The sequence below is a fragment of the Pseudorca crassidens genome, chromosome 4 (assembly GCF_039906515.1).
Source record: "Pseudorca crassidens isolate mPseCra1 chromosome 4, mPseCra1.hap1, whole genome shotgun sequence".
NCBI classification, from domain to species: domain Eukaryota; kingdom Metazoa; phylum Chordata; class Mammalia; order Artiodactyla; family Delphinidae; genus Pseudorca; species Pseudorca crassidens.
This window is the reverse complement of record NC_090299.1, coordinates 84,181,136-84,198,590: the sequence shown is the minus strand read 5'-3', so window position 1 is coordinate 84,198,590 and position 17,455 is coordinate 84,181,136.

Below are 17,455 nucleotides of genomic sequence, written 5' to 3'. Positions count from 1 at the left end.
GTAAGAAGAAGAAGGAATAGAAACTCAACAAAGTAAAAGAGCCTAAGCATAAAATTCACAAAAGCTATAGGTATGGTTTTGTGTCACACTTGCATAAAAATATTGGAAAAAACTGGTCTTTGTTAGCATGATCCTTATCACACTATTCCCACATGACCTTTGAGTGCCAAACGTCCTGTGAATTAAATAAACGTGAAATAACAACACAACAACACACTTGTAGAATTTAAATTCCTGTTTATTTTCAATGCAAAGCTGTTGTCACTCTTGGCTTCATCCCAGGTTTTGATCTAGCAAGCCAAGAATGCAAGGAGACCATCAGCAACCCCAAACGGTTGGAAGAAAAAGGGCAAGGAGGGTAACTGACCTTTGTTTTGGCTCTCCAGAGAATAAAGTACAAATGGAATTATTGGCTCAACTTTACAATTTCAACTAATGATGGAAATAAACCCAGAGAACCCTTAAGGTGATAAGAGAAAGGAGCTACTTTTTTCAGAGATCTTTGAAAATATTTCTTATAGTGTTAAAAGAGAAAGCTTTGGGAATATAGTCAGCCACTGCCTGTCCATGGCAGGGAGGTAATCTCAAGTCAGGATTGCTCTCTTATTATAAAAATAATTATCCTTACAGAATACCTACCCCCATCCTCATGCCTTACCTACTTCCCCACAAGGTCAAGAGAGCCTAATGGGCCTGGTTTACTTTTAACCAGCTCTCTGCCGCTTTGCCCAAAAATGTAGCCCAAGATTTAGACATTCGGCTTATTTCTGATGCTCAGAATCTGGCAATAATGTACAGTGTAGCTGCTTCTCTTTTTTCTTTGACCGTCTCAAACTGGTTTATTTTTATTTGCTCTGGTTATGTTTATGACACACTGAAAGTCTCTGAGCAGCACTTCTGATGTGTATGTATGTGTGTTGAAACTACTTAGCTTTCTTTACTTTGCTTTGAAATTGTCACAGGTTAAAAAGAAAAGAAGACTAGGGAGACAAAGTGTTAAAAAATAGAAACATCTGATTCCAAGCAAATTCTTCTTGATGTGGCGGGCCCTCCTATATAACCACATTTAAGTTATCCAGAGGCAAGAACTAAATGAAGATCTAATACATCCTAAATTAATGGTAACTGGCCTATCCTGGGCCACTAAAGACTTTTCCATCTTTTTGTCAAGAAGAGGAGTGAGATTGAAATTGGAACCAAGTACTGGGATAGCTTCTAGGATACTCAGTGTCCAGTTTTTAAACTTCTCTCTGTCCTCAGCAACTCAGCAGCCATCAGGGGAACTGTTGAGCTAGGACTGACTTGGAATGATGGTGAGGGTGTTTGGTGGGGAGTGGCACAAGTTCAGTGAGCACCAGAAGGCACTGTGAAGTACAACCAGGTTGGCAAGAAATTGATTAGGGGGCTCTTAATATTCAACTTAATCTTCTGAATTCATTGAGCCTCAACTTCCTTCTTATCCAATATCACACTCATCCTCTTTGAACATTAAAAGAGAAAACATATGTACATATACCTAGATTGGAATTCTAGCTAAAATCAGAGTTAAAGAAGCAGAGCAAGTTAAGTAGCTGATATTCTCATCAAGCATTCATAAACTTTAGATCTTAGTTATATATTTACTATTTTGATTACATTATCTGTGTCAATCATAGAAGTCAACATCTTCCATTCATGATCTTATATGTTCATAGATCAAGTTAGAAGGCAATTATCTTGTATCTTCATTTTATGTACGAGAAAACTAAAAGACAGATGAGTGTCTGGTAGAAATCTCAGGTAGCTAGTTTATGGGAGAGAAGTGATTCACCCTCAGATTTTTAGAACTCTGACATTTGTGCTCTCACCACACTCATGCTCCATTAATCTAGGGTCCATCTCTAAATCTGAATGGATGGGGAAAGCAAGTAAGGCAGATGTGAGACATCTGTTACAAGGGAGGAATCCCAGTATTGGATACGTGATTTTTGTGTTATGAATCAATCCCAGATGAGTCGTTCAGTTTGAACAAATATTTGAGAGAAGTCTATGTGTAGAGTCAATTAGCAGCTGCTAGTATTCAGCATATCAATTTTTGTATCAATTATGAGCCTGGGTTTTGTGATAGGAGCCAAGCCTCTTCCACTTACTAGTTATCTTATCCTAAATAACTTAATTTAGCAAGAGCAATAAAATCTATAAAATTAAAAAAATGATATTACCTACTTTATAGGAGGCTTATGAAAGTTAATAATAAAATATATATCAAATATTTATCATTGTGCCTGATACAGTATAGGGAGACATTAATGAATGCTAATTGTTGTTATATTATTGAAATTAACATTTTCCTCATGCCACAAATGACTTTTCAAAATAGTTTTGTTAAGGTATTATTGATATACAATAAAACTTGACATATTTAATGTATATAACTTGAGATATGCATATACCTATGAAAGTATCACACAATCAAGGTAATAAACAAATCCACCTCCTAAAGTCCTGCCTTCTCCACTTTGTGTGTGTGCTAAGAATATGTAACATGAGATCTAACCCTCTTAACAAATTTTTAAGTGTACAATACTGAATTGTTAACTATAAGCACAATGTTATGAAACAGATGTCTATCACTTGTGCCACATGCTTAACCTAAATTTTATACCCATTGACCAACAACTCCTCAATTTCCTATACCCCAGCCCCTGGCAACCACCATTCTACTCTCTGTTTCTATGAGTTTGACTACTTAAAATACCTCAAGTAAGTGGACTCGTACAGTATTTGTCCATCTGTGACTGGCTTATATTGTTGAGCATAATGTCCTCCAGGTGAGTCCATGTTGTTGCATATGGCAGGGAAAAGGACTTGAATAGATATTCCTCCAAAGAAGACATGCAAATTACCAACAGGTACATGAAAAGGTGTTCAACTTCACTAATCATCAGGGAAATGTAAATCAAAACCACAATGAGATAACATCTCACACCTGTTAAGATGACTATACTCAAAAAACAAAAGAGAAACAACTGTTAGCAAGGATGTGGAGAAATTGGGACCCTTGTATGTTCTTGGTGGGAATGTAAAATGGTAAAGCCATTGTGCAAAGCAGTATGTAGATTCCTCAAAAAATTACAAATAGAACTATCATATGATCCAGCAATCCCACTTCTGGGTATATATTCAAAAGAATTGAAACTAGAGTCTCTTAAGAGATATCTGCACTCCTATGTTCATTGCAACATTATTTGCAATAGCCAAGATATGGAAAAAACTTAGATGTCCATGGACAGATGAATGGATTTTTAAAATGTGGTGCATATATACAATGCAATATTCAGTCTTGAAAAAGAAGGAAATTTAAATGCCTTTTATGGTATGAGGGTGGAAAGGGAATTGGAGAGGATTTCCATCTCTTCCCTGGATTGTTGGTAAATCCTGTGTTGATTCTGTATAGTGCCCCCGCCTTTGGAAATTTGAAGGTTTGGAGCATCTTCGCTTTTACATCATCAAGATCTGCTTGGGCATCCTAGCCCTCTCTTTCATTTGGGGATTTTGAATGGCTTAAACCTTGGAAAAGGGTCAGTAGAGAATTGAATAGGGTTTCAGGCTGAATAGATGGTCTTTTCCTGTTGCCCCCATTTCTATTCTGAGTTCTCACTGCTTTCATGCTTCTTCCAGCCCAAGATATGGAATCACACTTGAATATGGATTGGAGAGTAGAAAGGATGAGGAAAAACTAGATTATTTCTCCAAATATAACCTGTCTTGCCCCAGATCTGAGCCTTCTGAGACATTAGAGAAAGAACTAGAAATGAGATTGGGAAAGAAGACCCCAGTCTAACACTCTTAGGTTTTAAAAGTTGCTTAGGAATCAATAAAAAAGACTAGTTGTGGTTCCACACTGAAGGAAGGGGGAAGGGGGCGGGGGAGAGAAAGAGACAGAGACAGATACACAGAGACAAAGAGAGAAACACACAGAACTATGAGAAGGAAATACTTTGGACTTAATTTTCCAAATGGGAATGAATGGGCGGTGAAATCATCTGGAGAGAGAAAGGCTAAACTATGGTAAACATTTTCATAAAATAGAAAAATCAACACTTAAAATTATATTTTACTATTTTTTTTATGCATTACACTAGCACTTCAAGTCTTCAGCATATTCTGTAGGATTAAAATAAAGCTATACTCACTGAAAAAATCTATATTCCTTTTTTATGCTGTTTATACAATATTTAAATCAATGATATGGTACAACTTTTTTAATATTTGGGTCTATGAGTGTCAATTAATAAAACAGAATCTTAAATTACAAATTCTGATAACTGAATTTTTGACTAATACCAATAGAATAATTTTATAATCATATCTAAATTTTTGGAATGACCAGCTAATTTAAAAATTATTAATTTCTTTATGTTTCTAATATCTTCAGAAACATGGAGAAATAGGGAACACAGCTTGTGACAGAAAGCTTTCTTGCAGCATTATTTTTCTTCAAAGATCCATAAGAATGTCTCCCTCTCTCTCTCTCTCTCTCTCTCTCTCTCTCTCTCTCTCTCTCTCTCTCTCTCACACACACACACACACACACACACATTCACAGATGATAAACCCATAAAACACCACCAAATAAAAAAAAGCAAAATGAAGTGACATTTAGGCTATGAAGTCTTAATTTAGGTGCCACAATGATTAGAGTGTTTTAATATCCTAATAACTGATAAATAGACTACATGTCAGACATTTCATTCCTTTTTAATCAAAACTCCTAGTCTGCTAAATTAATCACCCCCTTGGGGTACAGTAGCAGATTTCCAATTTAGTCATAGAACATTAATAATGAAAAGTTCTGGGGGTGCATTTCTTTATGTTCTTCTTCTTTTTACTTAATTATCAAGGAGTTTAAAGAGATGATGCAGGAAAGAGGCTGTTACCTTGACAGTTGCAAGCAATACAGATAAATGCAGAGTGATTCAAGTCATAGATTTGTATATAAAACATACAACAAATATGCTTCTTACCATTTTTCTCCCTATCATGTAAAATATTTCATCTGGCCCTCACTTACCTGGGACTATACAAGGAAAAGAAGAGGCCCACCAGTTCAGAATTGGGGGGGCACAATTGACCTGTAAAAGCCATGTCACTTGAATGAGAGCAGAGAAAACTTATGATGTTGATGTACTTTGATATCATGTTTATTTGAAATCCCTTTGCCTCTTTCACATAAATTATATTAAATCAGTGTTACCTATCCTATTTTTTATGTGACTCAAATTGTATCTAAATTACATAAGTTACTTTTGTTGTTACTTTTTAAAAAATTGTTATTACCCACCACACTCCAGACTAGCTAAATTTTTCCCCAAATATTGACTCTTTAAATCAACACAGTTTTATTAAATACTTTCACATGTTTGACTCAAGCTACTCAACAGATTAGACTATCTCTTCCTCTTAGAATTCTATGATTTATTTCTATTTTGAATCTGTTATATCCAAAATCAGATGATTGAGGGCCTTCAGAGATAGTTCATAGATCATTTGATCCAGAACCTTATATGTATCAATATATAACCCAAGCTAGTTTCCTGTACCTTGTGTACTATGATAATTTTTACACAATGTTTGCTATAAAGGCATGAAATATCATATATACATTCTTCTAAACTAACAGGAAAGCTCTAGCATACTTATTCTTATGGAACCCATGCCAGCATATTGAACCCATGCCAGCATAAAAGGTCAGCCGTTTCTTTTCTCAAATGAATTTAATATCATCAATAACCTTGGTTTAAAAAAATACCACTTATCAGCATATCATCTACAGATTTACATTTTCTAAAACTCATTTTTGCACCCTTTTTGAGTTGTTTATTTTCATCTAAAGACAACTTCTATCTTCTGACCTGGCCTCCTTATTCTTTTCACTACATATGCATGTAATTATTTTAAGCCTGGAGACAAAATCATTTAGCAGAGTAAGAACTGTCTGATTGCTTCTTCCAAAGAAAAACAACAAATTGTAGCCCTAATAAACTGGTTTTGTTATTGAATCACAGACATTAAGTCTAAAACTAACTGAGTATAAGTAGAGTTCTGAAAACTGCACAGACTTATTTAATAAACCAGCTCAAAGATATTGTCAAAGCAGACATTCTTCAATTTGACAATTCTGTGACATAAAGTAGAATCAGGAGGACATCTTGTGTGGACTTCCCAGGTACAAGAAAAAAATGAGAATTGTTTGTAGCATGTGTTTGTTGTATGACCTAGGAAATTTCTGTGACTTCTTTAATCCTTGATTTCTCCCATCTGTAAGAAGACATTAGTAATGTCTATATTAGCAGTGGCTTAAATATTAAATTAGATAAGGATTACTTAAAAGAATAGCCTAATATCTTTCTTTTCCCTTTACTTAATCTTAGATTGCATTGCTACAATAGTGTCACAGTCAACAAAATATCTCTTTTCTCATTTATTTCTACTTAGATTTGCCCTTCCTCTTCCTCATAACATATCAGAAATTCCCATAATTGTGAATGGGTTGAATTCCTGTGGCAGGTAAATCACAATGTGGCTAAAGCAATTAATAAAAGACACAACTGTTATTTACTCTATCGTCAGCCATAAAAGGGGAAATCAACCATAAAACAATAATAGTAGGGGATGTTAACACCCCAATTTCAACCATGGACAGATCATCCAAAATGAAAATAAATAAGGAAACACAAGCTTTAAATGATACATTAAACAAGATGGACTTAATTGATATTTAGAGAATATTCCATCAAAAAACAAGAGAATACACTTTCTTCTCAAGTGCTCATGGAACATTCTCCAGGAGAGATCATATCTTGGGTCACAAATCAAGCCTTGGTAAATTTAAGAAAATTGAAATCGTATCAAGTATCTTTTCTGATCACAATGCTATGAGACTAGATATCAATTACAGGAAAAAATCTGTAAAAAAAATACGAACACATGGAGGCTAAACAATACACTACTAAATAACCAAGAGACCACTGAAGAAATCAGAGGAAATCAAAAAATACCTAGAAACAAATGACAATGAAAACATGATGACCCAAAATATGGGATGCAGCAAAAGTAGTTCTAAGAGGGAAGTATATAGCAATAAATTCCTACCTCAAGAAACAAGAAACATCTCAAATAAACAACCTAACATACACCTAAAACAATTAGAGAAAAAAGAACAAAAAACCCCCTAAGTTGGCAGAAGGAAAGAAATCATAAAGATCAGAACAGAAATAAATGAAAAAGAAATGAAGGAAATGATAGCAAAGATCAATAAAACAAAAAAGCTGGTTCTTTGAGAGGACAAACAAAATTCATAAACTATTAGACTCATAAGGAAAAAAGGGAGAAGACTCAAATCAACAGAATTAGAAATGAAAAGTAACAACTGACAATGAAGAACTACAAAGGATCATGAGAGATTACTACAAGCAACAATATACCAATAGAATGAATAACCTGGAAGAAATGGACAAATTCTTAGAAAAGTACAACCTTCTGAGACAGAACCAGGAAGAAATAGAAAATATAAACAGACCAACCACAAGCACTGAAATTGAAATTGTGATTAAAAATCTTCCAACAAACAAAAGCCCAGGACCAGATGGCTTCACAGGCGAATTCTATGAAACATTAAGAGAAGAGTTCACACCTATCCTTTTCAAATTCTTCCAAAATATAGCACAGGGAGGAAAACTCTCAAACTCATTCAACAAAGTGACCATCATCCTGATACCAAAACCAGAAAAAGATGTCATGAAAAAAGAAAACTACAGGCTAATATCACTGATAAACATCAATGCAAACATCATCAACACAATACTAGTAAACAGAATCCAAAAGCACATTAAAAGGATCATAAACCATGATCAAGTGGGATTTATCCAACAAATGCAAGATTTCTTCAATATATGCAAAACAAGCAATGTGATACGCCATATCAAGCAACTAAAGAATAAAAACCATCTGATCATCTCAATAGATGAAGAAAAAATTTTTGAAAAAATTCAACACCCATTTATGATAAAAAGTCACCAGGATGTAGGCATAGAGGTAACTTACCTCAATATAATAAAGGCCATATATGACAAACACACAGAAAACATCGTTCCCAATAGTGGAAAACTGAAACCATTTCCTCGAAGATCAGGAAAAAGACAAGGTTGCCTGTTCTCACCACTATTATTCAACATAGTTTTGGAAGTTTTAGCCACAGCAATTAGAGAAGAAAAAGAAGTAAAAGGAATCCAAATCACAAAAGAAGAAATAAAACTGTCACTGTTTGCAGATGACATGATGGTATATATAGAGAATCCTAAAGATGCTACCAGAAAACTACTAGAGCTTTTGGTAGAGTAGCGTGATTCAAAATTAATGTACAGAAATCTCTTGCATTCATATACACTAATGATGAAAAATCTGAAAGAGAAATTAGGGAAACACTCTCATTTACCACTGTAACAAATAGAATAAAATACCTAAGAGTAAACCTACCTAAGGAGACAAAAGACCTCTATGCAGAAAACTATAAGACACTGACGAAAGAAATTAAAGATGATACCAGCAGATGGAGAGATATACCATGTTCCTGGATTGGAAGAATCAACATTGTGAAAATGACCATACTACACAAAGCAATCTACAGATTCAGTGCAATCCCTATCAGACTACCAATGCATTTTTCACAGAACTAGAATAAAAAATTTCACAATTTGTATGGAAACACAAAAGACCCCAAATAGCCAAAGCAATCTTGAGAAAGCAAAATGGAGCTGGAGGAATCAGGCTCCCTGACTTCAGACTATACTACAAAGCTATGGTAAACAAAAGAGTATGGTACTGGCACAAAACCAGAAATATAGATCAATGGAACAGGATAGAAAGCTCAGAGATAAACCCATACACATATGGTCACCTTATCTTTGATAAAGGAGGCAAGAATATACAATGGAGAAAAGACAGCCTCTTCAATAGGTGGTGCTGGGAAAACTGGACAGCTGAATGCAAAACAATGAAACTAAAACACTCCCTAACACCATACACAAAAATAGGCTCAAAATGGATTAAAGACCTAAGTATAAGGTCAGACACTATAAAACTCTTAGAGGAAAACATAGACAAAACACTCTATGACATAAATCATAGCAACATCCTTTTTGACCTACCTCCTAGTGAAATGGAAATAAAAACAAAAATAAACAAATGCAACCTAATGAAACTTAAAAGCTTTTGCATAGCAAAGGAAACCATAAACAAGACAAAAAGACAACCATCAGAATGGGAGAAAATATTTGCAAACGAAGCAACTGACAAAGGATTAATCTCCAAAATATACAAGCAGCTCATGCAGCTAAGTGTCAAAAAAACAAACAACCCAATCCAAAAATGTGCAGAAAGTCTAAATAGACATTTCTCCAAAGAAGATATACAGATTGCCAACAAACACATGAAAGGATACTCAGCATCATTAATCATTAGAGAAATGCAAATCAAAGCTACAATGAGATATCACCTCACAATGGTCAGAATGGCCATCGTTAAAAATCTACAAACAGTAAATCCTGGAGAGGGTGTGGAGAAATGGGAACCCTCTTGTACTGTTGGTGGGAATGTAAATTGATAGAGCCACTATGAAAAACAGTATGTAGGGTCCTTAAAAAACTAAACATAAAACTACTATATAACCCAGCAATCCCATTACTGGGCATATACCTGAGAAAACCATAATTCAAAAAGAGTCATGTACCAAAATGTTCATTGCAGCTCTATTTACAATAGCCAGGACATGGAAACAACCTAAGTGTCCATCAACAGATGAATGGATAAAGAAGATGTGGCACATATATGCAATGGAATATTACTCAGCCATAAAAAGAAATGAAACTGAGTTATTTGTAGTGAGGTGGATGGACCTAGAGACTGTCATACAGAGTGAAGTAAGTCAGAAAGAGAAAAACAAATACCATATGCTAACACATATATATGGAATCTAAAGTAAAAATGGTTCTGAAGAACCTAGGGGCAGGACAGGAATAAAGATACAGACCTAAAGAAATGGACTGGAAGACATTGGCAGGGGGAAGGGTAAACTGGGATGAAGTGAGAGAGTGGCATGGACATATATACACTACCATATGTAAAACAGATAGCTAGTGGGAAGTAGCCACGTAGCACAAGGACATCAGCTCAGTGCTTTGTGACCACATAGAGGAGTTGGATAGGGAGGGTTGGAGGGAGACACACGAGGGAGGGGATATGGGAATATATGTATGCATATGGCTGATTCACTTTGTTTTACAGGGGAAACTAACACAATATTGTAAAGCAATTATACTCCCATAAAGATGTTAAAAAAAAAAAGTATCCATCATGTAGAGTGAATTCACCTTCTGGTAGGAGAATATCAGGCTCATGATGACTTAGTTATATCACTTCAGAATCTGGAGGTGGTTGTACAATAGTTCAAGAGACAGGATGTTAAGTTGGCTTGTCTTTCCATTCAGTGACCCTAGATAGCTGCAGCAGCTTCTAACATGATATCCTCGCAAGGTGAAGTCCTAAGCAGTAAAGAAGGATGTCTGGGGTTAAAAGAGGTTTCTTTTTACATGTTTTTTATCAGGGAGAAAAATCTTGCTAAGAAACCCCAGCATGTTTGTCACAGGGACAGTTTGGACCTCAGGATTATCTTTCCAAAGGGAGGATATGCCAACCTCAGCAGTCTCACACCTGGATTAAGTCTCAGCCCTTTTATTGTGATTCTCCTCCCTGTTCCTTTCTGTCAGAAAAAGAGCTTTTACCCTCTGGTCCATTTCCACCATGGCTGTTTTAACAGAAACATTTGTTACATAATCACTGGTTTATTTAGTCCTAAGACCCATTGAAAGAAGCAGAGAACTTCATAATTATTAGCTCAACTACTTTATCTTGCATTAAAAAAAAACAAAACAAGGATTTACGATGCTTAAGAATATAAAAGTGTTCATGGCCAAGTAGTGTTGAAAAATAGAAAAGTTAACAAATTTATGTATACTCTGTAAAAAACTATAGTATCAAAACTAGAATATTTAGCATACTTTTTCCTTCTAAGGAACATGACAATAACTCTATAAACATTCATGACATTCCAATTCTAGATTACCTACATCTCCCATTTCTTAAATCCCTAGATATCTGTGAATATGTGATCACAGTAAGTATTAGGTTATCCACAATTAGGATCCCCAGTAGAATGAGTTTCCCCTAGTTCCCCTGTGGTAGACTATTATGGATGTCCTTTTTTTGCTAATGTATTAGGAAGAGAAGAAAAATATGACAGCATTTTTTAAATTCACATAATATGGTTATACATCCCCAAAATTAAAAATATATATGTTAAATTATAAACTATTAGAATGAATAAGATATATTTTGGTTGAATGGCTATATACAAGTAAAAATATAAATATCAAAACAGGTTTTGATAAAGGAAAAAAATCCATTTTCAAAGGCATCAACAACTAAATACTAGAAAATAATTTTGTAAGATATGAGCAAAATTTCTTTCTGGAAAACTATAAACCTTTACTCAGTGACAAAGAAATATATATATATATATGTGTGTGTGTGTGTGTGTATATATATATATTTAAATCTTTATTGGAGTATAATTGCTTCACAATGTTGTGTTTCTGCTGTATAACAAAGTGAATCGGCTATACGTGTATATATATATATCCCCATATCCCCTCCCTTTTTCATCTTCCTCCCACCCTCCCTATCCGACCCCTCTAGGTGGTCACAAAGCACCAAGCTGATCTCCCTGTGCTATGCGGCTGCTTCCCACTAGCTATTTTACATTTGGCAGTGTATATATGTCCATGCCACTCTCTCACTTTGTCCCAGCTTCCCCTTCCCCCATCCCTCCATGTCCTCAAATCCATTCTCTATGTCTGTGTCTTTATTCCTGTGCTGCCCCTAGGTTCGTCAGAACTATCTTTTTTTTAGATTCCATATATATGTGTTAGCATACGGTATTTGTTTTTCTCTTTCTGACTTATTTCACTTTGTGTGACAGACACTAGGTCCATCTACTTCACTACAAATAACTCAATTTCATTTCCTTTTATGTCAGAGTAATATTCCATTGTATATATGTGCCACATTTTCTTTACTCATTCATTTGTTGATGGACACTTAGGTTGCTTCCATGTCCTGGCTATTGTAAATAGTGCTGAAATGAACATTGTGGTACATGACTCTTTTTGAATTATGGTAGAAATATATTTTTTAAAAAGGAAAAAAAGGCAGTAGGCTGTTATTACATTTGAAGGTTATATGTTGCAAATATGTATTTAATTCCTAAAAGAATAAAATGTTTGAAAAAAGTTTTTCTACCTATTTCATTTCAAACTTTAGAGAAGTTTCACAAATACTACATAGCACTTTTACAAGCCCTTTGTTTTTTTCTTTACAGATTCAACCATTTAAAAGAATTCGCCTCATTTGATTTATTCTCTTTCTGTTTATTTTAAAGAACTGTTAACCATTTGAGAGTAAGTTGCAAACATCATGCCTTTTATCTTAAATACTTCAGTTTGTATTTCCTAAGGACAGTGACATTCTTTGACAGTATAACAAAATTGTAAAATCAGGAAATTCAGCATTGCATTTCCTTGCCAGGTTACTTTAGTCTCCTTTGTTGTTTTTGAGGGTTTGTTTTTTTTGTTTTTCATGGTTTTGATCTTCAGAGTACAGGGCTGTTAGTTGGTAGAATTTCTCTCAATGTTTTCTCAGATTCATGTTGTCCACTTTGGTCACAAATTGCATACAAGTGATGTTGTGAACTTACCAATGCACAGTAGAGGGAGATACATACTGTAAGTTCGTCCTCTTTTTGGTGATGTTGTTGATCCCTGATTTAAGATTGTGCCTTCAGGTTTTTCATGGTAAAGTTACTACTTTCCCCTTTACAGTTAGTGAGTAATTGGTGGGGAAATATTTTGAGGTTCTGTAAACATCCTTCATCATCAAACTTTCACTTACTATTTTTAGCATCTGTTCATGATTCCTGATTGAATCATTTATAATTCTGATGGTTGCTAAATGTGATTGATTAATTATATCCTGTTTTTATTTGTTGGAAGTCTACTGTAAAGAAATGCCTTTTCCTTTTCCTACATTAACATATTAATTAATTTTATGTTTATATTATTATCCACTAATAGAATGTTTTTTTCTATGGGTTATATGGAGTAGTATGATTATTTATTCTGATGTTTAAATCAGTTTGGTCAGTAGGAGCCTCTTCAACATGTTCCTGTATGTCTTTCAACATTTCCTTTTATTGCCCAGCCCTAGAATCATCTCTCTTCAGAGCCTTTGTTCCTTTTAATTCAGATTGATATTTAACATGGACACCAGGCACAAGGGGTGCTCATTGCTACTGAGATATCATTGTTCTTATGTCATTTCAGAGGAGAAAAAGAAACCAAAAACTAGGAAATATGTGTGTGGGGTATGTGTGTTTTTATGTATGTTTATATGTATTCATATCGTTTTTGAGTTTATACTGATACATCCAATTCCAATCCAGTACCATAAGGTTTATTCTCGGCCTCCTCCCTTTTATTTGTAACACCCTTCTCCCAGAATGAGAGACTTGACTCTTATTATATTATCTTCAACATAATTACTTATTACATTTTTTCTAGGATACACAGAATGTGTATCAGAATCCCGAATTCAAATCGTTGCAGAAAATATGCTGCTGAACCTAGTAACTAAAGTTTCATCACTGTAAGCTCTTTTTGTCATTAGTCTCAGAGGATGTTATAAAAATCCCATGTTTAAAAGTTACCTGGATTAGTCCTTTTTTTTTCTCTCCCCCCTCTTCCCTCTCTCCTCTTTCTTCTCCTATTTCAGTGTGGTTGTTACACATTTGAAGTAGCTTTATGCTTATCTGTCTGTCTCCATTTTAAGTTTTCTATTCTCTCAACTTCTGTTACCATCCTAGTCTGTGCTATCATTCTATCTCCCCTGAGTAATGAAATAATTCTTTACTGATCTTTATCTTTCCAAAAAGCAGCCAAAGTGCTTTCAGTAGTACTTTCAAATAGCCCTGACTATGTCATTCTTTGTCTCTCAATCCCCCACAAATGGCTTCCTATTTCACTCAGAATAAATAAAGCAAAAAGTTTACAATAATGTGCAAGTCTCTGTAAGCTGCCTTCTCTTCCAATGTCTCTCTAACGTTGTTTGCATACCCACACTGATCTATTGTTTTTTGTCAAATATTCTAGGCACTCTCCTGCCGGTTTCCCTTGTTTTTCCTGGTGTTTGAAAGGCTATTTTCCCTAATCGTGGAATGGCTTTCTTCCTTGATTCCTTACTTCCTTCAGAACTGTTCTCAAGTCTTCTTAGTGTGATTTTCCTTGACCAACTTATATAAAAACCTTCACTCTACTCTTTCGATTCCTCTCTCCACTTTATTCTTCTCCATAGCACTTACTACAAACATGTTGCATACTTTCCTAATTTATTCCCTGTATTGTCTGAATTAGAAAGTAAATTCCAGTAAAGCAGAAGTCTTTGTGTTTTGCTTACTCTGTATCCCCAGTTAGTACTGTGAATGATATAATAAATTTTAATAAATAGTTGTTTAATTAATGAATAAATCTTCTCATAAGGCTTTTCTATAACTTTCAAAAGGAGTCAAGATAAAAGTTGCTTAAAATATGTAATGGAAATGAGTTCTAACTTACATTTTTTTCAGAGTACTTTTCCTGGATAGGTTGTTTTCTCACTCTGTGTGTATGTGTGTGTGTGCATGCACACATGCATTAGGCTAAGGACATTGGAGCTTAATTGTATAAGTGGTGGTATCTATATGGTTACAAAAAATCTTGCTTACAATAGGAGGTTATATAATTCTTCATTTTCACAAATTCTCCAACAAATCTAATTTCTCAGTTTTTCTGATAAACTGCAAGTTTTGGCTCTGCTATGGACTTTCCATTCTGTGGAGTTACAAAAACATTTTGGAGAAAATAGCAAGCAGTGAATGCAAAGGAGGGCTTGTATTCTCTGCACAGAGTGGACAGAGATTTCTCATTTCATACATCATTACAACTTTCTCCAATGATTGGGCACCAGTTTCATCTCACTCCATCACAACAAGCTACCTGCTCACAAATTCAACTTCCAGGCCAAGCTGAAACAATCTGCACAACACACTATCTGTAAAACCTTGTAATTTCAATTGTTCATGCTAAAATGTTATGTTATGCATCTCAGTGCAATCTCATCATACTAGCACATTGCAGTAAGCTAATGAACTGTAACAAAACTCAGTTTCAAAAGTGTCAAGCATAATGAAAAAAGGAAAAAATATAACAGAAACACATGGGTCCTCAATTGGATTTATAAATTCTTTGTATTTAGACCTATATAGGTTTCACACACTATTACTGATTTGTTTTAAATGGCCTTAGTATTTTAGCATTATTCAGCTAGTCTATCTAAATCAACATACAGAACTGGCATCAGGAGGTACTGACTCAACTGAATATTCATTCTCAAGTTTGCCACTCTCAATTAGGTAATATTGCCCCTTTATTATAGATCACTATATTGGGCAGGAATCCAAGATACCGTGTCTTCATTCATCCATTCCTTTTTGTTTGTTTTTTTTCCTGGTTTTATTTTTGAGCATCTATTGTGTACAACGTTCCAGGGAAACCATGGTGATCATAGCAGAAATGATGTCCATTCTTACAGAGCATACAACCTAGTGGAGAAGACAGAAATTAATAAAAATAATCCCTCAAATATATATATTTACAAGCTGAGATAAAGATTAGGAAAGAAAACTTTAGAGATCTGTATAGTATTACAAACCAAAGTTCTAGGAGTTAGAAGGAAAGGCTTCCCTGAGAAAGTAATTGACCCAACAGCAAAGAATGGATGAGGGTGGAGTGGATGTGAGCATATATACTCTAGAAGTAGGCTTGTTATGTGTAAAACTCTAGAGAAAAAAATTGTTTGATCAACTGGAAAAGGGCAGTATGACCCTGATATCAGGTAAGATTGGCAAATGGCATAACATGAGGCTGGAGATGTTAGCACAGCCAAGTTCTGTTGGATTTGGGACTTTAAGAATCAAGGACTCAGACTTCCCTGGTGGCACAGTGGTTGAGAATCCGCCTACCAATACAGGGAACACGGGTTCGAGCCCTGGCCTGGGAAGATACCACATGACGCGGAGCAGCTAAGCCCGTGCACCACGACTACTGAGCCTGTGCTCTAGAGCCCGCGAGCCACAACTACCAAAGGCCGCACGCCTAGAGCCGGTGCTCCGCAACAAGAGAAGCCACCACAATGAGAAGCCCGCGCACCGCAACAAAGAGTAACCCCCGCTCACTGCAACTAGAGAAAAGCCCTTGCGCAGCAACGAAGACCCAACGCAGCCAAAATCAAATAAAAAAATAAATAATTTTTTTTTAAAAAAGAACCAAGGACTCTATTGAGGAATTTCTAAAATGAAAATGAGTTTATCAGATATTCATTTTAGCATGTTCCTCCTAGCAAAAGTGAAGAGAATGGATTTGAAAAGACCATAGGTGGAAACTGAGAAAAGTAGGAGATGGAGCAATGGACATGAGGCAGTCTTGATGCCAGTAGAATTGGAGTGATGTATGCAGATTAAAGAGATATTTGGGAGCAAAAAATAAAGGAGATATAATAATTGATTGCATATAAAAAGTGAAGGGAATGAATGTGTCAAAGATGATAGCTAGATTAATTAGGTATATATTCAATAAAAATTTGTTGAGTGCCTATTAAATCCAAATGCCATTCGAAGGCCAGAGCAATAGCAGTGAAAACAAAACAAAACAAAACAAATTCCTGCCTTCATAGAATTTATATGCTAGTTGGAGGAGACATATAATAACTTAATTAGTAAATAAAATATAGATTTGTTCATATGGTGAACAATGGAGAAAAATAAAATCAAGAAGATGTACGGGGAGGTGGAGTTAATGGTTAAATGAGTGGAGAATCATAATTTCAAATAAGAGAAACCCACATGGAAATGAATACTGAGAAGGTGAAATTTGAGCAAAGACTGGAAGGATAAAAATCTGAAAATAATTGGAAGGATAGAAATCTGAAAATAATACCAAGAAAGTGACATTTGTGGAAATATCTGAAGGGGATAAAGAAGGAAGGCTTGAGCATAGCCAGAACAAGAATATTCATGTCAAGTTCCTTTTGTAGAAATTTTCAAGACATTTTAAAAATCTTCCTCAAATAACATTCACAATTTTGCATTCTTCTCATACATCCATCAGCTTCAACCTGTGCTCCCTTTTCCCCTTCTTTTCTTCCTTTTTCCTCAAACCATCTTTGAATAAACTGTATAATCTGTTACTCTCAATTAGAAGATAAGTTCCTT